The following is a 6,000-nucleotide window of genomic DNA, read 5'->3' on the forward strand; positions in this document are numbered from 1 at the left end:
CCAAAGAGCCAGAGCTCAACCCCCGCAAGCACAATTAGGTGAGTATACATCGTGCCAGCAAGGCGGACAGCCCGCCTGCTATCATAACTCACACTATATTCCATCTCCTTTGCACCATAAAAAAAGGAAGGTTGTGTGGAAGATAGCATACTAAAGAGTCATAGTTGTGGTACAGAGGTGTGGATGGGAGAGATATATAGTGTTTGACACTTGGTGGCGTACACTGTGGGTGGCAGGAGTGTGGGTTGGTTGTCCGGGGTCATGCCTGTGGGAAGGGGGGATGATCGGAGTAGGTCATGGATAAAGAAAATACCAGGCTTGAAGTGCACGAAGAAGCTTTGCTTTATGGCTTTAAGTCCAGATACGTGTTTCTCCAAACATTCTTATTATTGCGTCTCTTCCTCCTCTCCTTCTCCTTTACATTCTCTCTTTCACTCTTTCTTCATTCTCCTCCTTCTCTCACCCACATCCATGTGTGTTTAGCTTTCAATGCACGAACGAGAACCTGGGGGAGGAGGAGAGGGTAATGCTTGTAAAATCCACTCCAGGCATCCTTGGGGCAAGTTGTGACAAGTTGCCCCTCTGTTGCCCTCATGACCAGCTGGTCCAGGCTCTAGTGCCTCATTGTACATCTCTCGCTCTCTCTTTCCCTCTCTCTCTCTCCACCTCTGGTGCAAGTGTGGGGATCCATAGCCTCGGAGAAGAAAATAAAGAGTACTCAGAGAAGACCTTGTGGATCCTCACTGAACACTTTGATATTTTATTCGCCTTCCACCCCTATTCTTTTTGTATGTGTGTGTATATATATCTAACTTAATTTTAAAATTTCGTTATACAAAAAGGATATATATATATATATATAAATATATATATATTATATATATATTATATATATATATATATAAATATATATATATATATATAAATATATATATATTATATATATATATATATATATATATATATATATATATATATATATAGAGAGAGAGAGAGAGAGAGAGAGAGAGAGAGAGAGAGAGAGAGAGAGAGAGAGAGAGAGAGAGAGAGAGAGAGAGAGAGAGAGAGAGAGAGAGAGAGAGAGAGAGAGAGAGAGAGAGAGAGAGAGAGAGAGAGAGAGAGAGAGAGACGGGTCCAAGACCTGAAGTTCAACTCTGCAGGTGCGAAATTGAAATTGAAATAAGTTTATTGAGGTAAAATACGTACAAATAGATGAATGATGACATTCAAACACAAATGTTACGTGATGGAAACTGGAAAGTGCTGAAAGTATGACAAATGAATATGGTCTTGACGTACTCACTATTATTACTTGCTCACCAGAACGCCTCATTTAATATCATAACTTAGCAAAAGATTCTAAAAGCTATGCTAAAAATACGTGACAATAGCCTAGCGTGGGATTCTACTGTGCAGAAAATCTGTATCTTGCCACTATTAAAAATTAATGTTTGGACGGACTCGAAATAATACGTGGGTTCATTAATTGAGTATGATAAATTATGTACTTGGCCTTGCTATCAAATTCGACCTTCCAACCTTTAAAGGATGTAACTGCTCTTGGGAACCATAATGACTGCGCACCTTCTCTCTCTCATGTACCATACTACTTGTGTAAAGGAGGAAATGTATATGTTTATCTCAGAATGTTGGGCAATATGTTTATTGTTTGTGATGTGTGTCTATATATGTATGAACACGTTGTACTGAACGGGGGTGAGAATAGCTTGAGCTACCTCATCCTTTTGTGTGTATTTTACCTCAATAAACTTATTTCAATTTTAATTTCAATTTCTCTCTGTTTACGTTGGAGCTGGAAGCGGAGTCAGCAGCAGTTTTGGTGTAGCGATCTCTTAACACTTGATACTCTTCCAGATGTATTGTCAACATGATTCCCACCATCATAATAAACCGCCCAAACTCGCCTGAGAGCACGCCAGTTACTATATACATCATACTATCCTAAATTGTCTTTCAGTCCCTGTGGCGTAGTGGTAAGACGCCTGCCTGGCGTTGCGCGAGCGCTTTGTCCTGGGTTCGTATCCTGGCCGGGGAGCAAATCCCTAACTGTAGCCTCTGTTTAACCCAACAGTAAAATTGGTACCTGGTTGTTAAATGTTTTTGCGGGTCGTATTCCAGGGAACATAGGATTAAGGACCTGCCCGAAACGCTATGCGTGCTAGTGGCTGTACAAGAATGAACTCTTGTATATATAAATAAGAATAAATAGATAAAATACGCCGGTGAACACAACACAACGTCCCACTAGCGTTGTCATAAGTACTCCCGAAGCTAACGCACCGAGCCTTAATGCTGTACTATGTGAAGCTAAGAGCCAAGTATAGTTAACACCTTTGCTTCAGAGCTTCATTTCGCATTAGTACTATAGCCTTCGGATACTGAACAAAATAAAGTACTTCCCATCTTACTTTTATTAATTTGTAATTATTTTTGTATTGGAGTAAGAATTCAGTTTGTCAAGAATTCAATTAACTTGAGACAGTTAAGCAAGTCTCAGCTGTGTCTGGGTACAAGTGACAGGAAAACCTAGCGGGTATTCTACCTATTGGGGAGGGGGGGGGTATATTACATGCTACTATGGCGGTGTGTCCCCACGGGCTCACCATAGCCCGTGCTACATGGTAATTTTGTTCCAGTAGCTGAATCTAAAATAACACCAACAACAACAACGAGTAGCAGCCTCACCACATCTCCTGTGCCAGGTAAAAGTACGACGGGCTCACCATAGCCCGTGCTGCTTGGATCGCTTTAGTCAGAGTAGCTGAATCTAAAACAACAACAGCGGTGTGTGCACTCACAAGATGAGTGGTGCTGCCCAATAAACTCGCCCCTCGGGGCAAAACTTAAAATTTAATTCAATCTGTTATAACGTTAGGTAATTTCTTCCCTTGACAGCCATGGGAGTAGTGCCATCCTGGTTTATAATATTCAGCAATACCTTCATTTGGCTATATTGATGATAAAATTACCACTAGCGTATCAGTTTTATATTTTACCTTTACATTCCAAGTGTTCGGTTGTTAACATCGTTGAACAGGGAACTGACGTACTGTATTAGTAGCTTCTTATAAAAAGGGTAATATCACAATTCTTACTCCATTATAAATTTTGGTATAATATTTGTTTTAAAAATTTTAATAAATAATATTGTAATTTCTATATTTTAGATTGGAAGGCCAGCCCAATGCAGCCCTGATCAGATCAGTTATTAATAGATAGATAGTTTTAGAAGTGGTAGTAAATTAATCTATTATGACAATAGACAGATTAATCCTTTTATGGCTCATCTATAGTTATGCTGGAAGACTTAACAAAGAGATTCCTGAAAATCTCACTGACTTAACAAATTCACAAAGGCTTGAAAGTTGTAGCATTAAACATTATGATAAATATTGTGAGGAGACATTCATGTATGGGACCAATAGAGCAAGAGCTCGGCAATGTGATGTTATAGTGGCCAGAATATGATAGATGTATTTAGCTTTGCCGAGTTCAGCTTTCTCAAAACCCTAAAGCCGAATACATCATGTGTCAACTTTGTGAAAGTGTCAAATACACCATGTGTCAACTTTGTGAAAGTGTCGAATACACCATGTGTCAACTTTGTGAAAGTGTCGAATACACCATGTGTCAACTTTGTGAAAGTGTCGAATACACCATGTGTCAACTTTGTGAAAGTGTCGAATACACCATGTGTCAACTTTGTGAAAGAGAAAACACTCCCTGGAATATTATATTGTATAATGTCCCATATTGACTGAATTTCATCCTCCTGGGCTGAGGTATGCTGAACTCTGTAAATACTATATGAATACTTGATGATATATTGGATTTGTACCCAAGATTGACAATGTAATGTATCAATTATACAATGTATGTATGTGATGTAACTATATAACCTGAGCTTGTAAAAGCACCTTAAATCACCTTCAGTGGTTAAGTGTTTAATATCACACAAGTTTCCATAGAAGCTATTTTACACTGTCAAACTAGGAGAGACATATGTGTATGTATATATATACGTGGATATGTGTTGGTATATATATGTGTATATATGTATATATGTGTGTGTGTATTGGTATATAGGGTATGTGGAAGCTGTTCAGAATTGCATTTCACCTTCATAAACGCAATTAATGATGCTAGGTAAATAGACACCTCGAACACTGTTTATGTAGGACAGACGTAAATCTGTGTATTTATGTTTGTAGGTTAGCTTAGCCTTTTAAAAGCATTACAGTCACCTTCTGTGGTTGATTGTTCAATAAAGCACTGAATTATATGTTTAACAGATCTCTAACCCTGTCCATGGAGGACAGAAGAAAATGTATTTATACTGGCTGGCATTGCATATGTGTGGGGTAGAAAATAATAATAAAAAAAATCCATCCTGTCAACTAAATACGATGGTACTTATAAGAAATATTGCTTGAACTGACAAAATTGAACTGTTGCATCCCTCAAATTTTAAGTTTGTATTAATTTTGCGAAGGACACGAGAAAGAAGGCAACAAACAAACCTGAACTTTCCTGGGATTACCATTGCACAAAAGTGTCAAGTTTAGTCAAGATGACATAGTTAAGCCTATGGTTACTTATTTAGGCCTAGGACCGCTTAGATTAAGCTGTATAATTACTATTTAATTTTTCCCTTGCCATTTGAAGTATTCCAATAGTACAAAGCCTGAACTTTGTACTATACTTTTTCAATTTTTTGAAGTACTATAATTTTTGAAGGGGACTAATACTAGTGGCCTTGATGAGGACAGGGAGCCGGCGGCTTGTCAAACTGGTTTTAGCTTTTATATTCTTTGTGTTGATTGATTGGGTATAAGTTCTGATTTATATTGATTGAATATATCTAATCATGGTGTTGATTGATCACAAAGGTAACAATTTGTGTTGTGATTATTTATGGCTCCAAGTATAGAAAAAGGCCTAAACTTTGCTTTGACCTTTGTCTAAGAGAGGTAAGGGAAGACATCTTGAAGGTACTCTCAGAATGCCGATCAATTAAACTGTCACAGCTCTAGATAAGGAGACGGCAGACTTTTCAAGTACCTTCAAGATGTCTTCCCTAAGCCGTCTTAGAGAAAGGTCAAAGCAAAGTTTAGGCCATTTTCTATACATTGGAGCCATAAGTAATCACAACACAAATTGTTACCTTTGTGATCAATCAACACCATGATTAGATATAATCAATCAATATAAATCAGATCTTATACCCAATCAATCAACACAAGGAATGTAAAAGCTAAAACCAGTTTGACAAGCCGCCGGCTCCCTGTCCTCATCGAGGCTCCCATGTCCTCATCCTCAGGTAAATTCAGGTAAATAACATTCAGCGGAGGTCACATGAAGACACAAAAAGATTTGGCGGGGAACTTGTCAACAAAACCCCAGAGTCGAGAAGTCATCACAAACTGACCTTAATATCTGGTGATCCTGGTCGTGTCACACCTTCTGTCACCACACTAAGTCCTCTCTGAAGATCCAGCGTCGATAGTTCATCCTTCCTAATAACAGGAACAGCTTTGAAATGGCCACAAACGCACCTAAAACAGGTCCCCCACACACACTATACAAGACACGTGCTCACAGGAACACGTCAACACCGGTGGTAAACAGATCGCAGCTGACGAGTAGCCAATCACAGGCCAGGAAACACGGCGGGAAAATAACAGAATATTCAAATTATCTGACGAAGCTTTCATATATATATATATATATATATATATATATATATATATATATATATATATATATATATATATATATATATATATATATATATATATATATATATATATATATATTCTTCACTCCTAAAGTGGCATCTAATTTTTAGGGTTAGCATTATTTTTCCTGATGTATCATAGATTTGTTAATTGATATGTAGTGATGCCATTTATTATTATTATACGATTTATTTATTATTTTGAGAACGTGCCATTTACACACAATTGTGCAACAAAATAA

The 6,000-nt window shown here is 37.7% G+C and overlaps 1 protein-coding gene across 1 annotated transcript in view; it reads right to left on the reverse strand.

Moving 5' to 3' along the window:
* The window catches only part of asun (integrator complex subunit 13 asun), a 476,385-nt gene extending 470,807 nt beyond the window's left edge, over nt 1-5,578 (reverse strand). Inside the window, exon 1 of the mRNA XM_069325991.1 lies at nt 5,450-5,578. The gene's annotated coding sequence lies outside the window, so the exon portion shown is untranslated. The remainder of the gene's footprint in view (nt 1-5,449) is intronic.
* Between the last annotated feature and the right edge of the window lie 422 nt (nt 5,579-6,000).

The sequence above is a fragment of the Procambarus clarkii genome, chromosome 17, assembly GCF_040958095.1.
Source record: "Procambarus clarkii isolate CNS0578487 chromosome 17, FALCON_Pclarkii_2.0, whole genome shotgun sequence".
NCBI classification, from domain to species: Eukaryota; Metazoa; Arthropoda; class Malacostraca; order Decapoda; family Cambaridae; genus Procambarus; species Procambarus clarkii.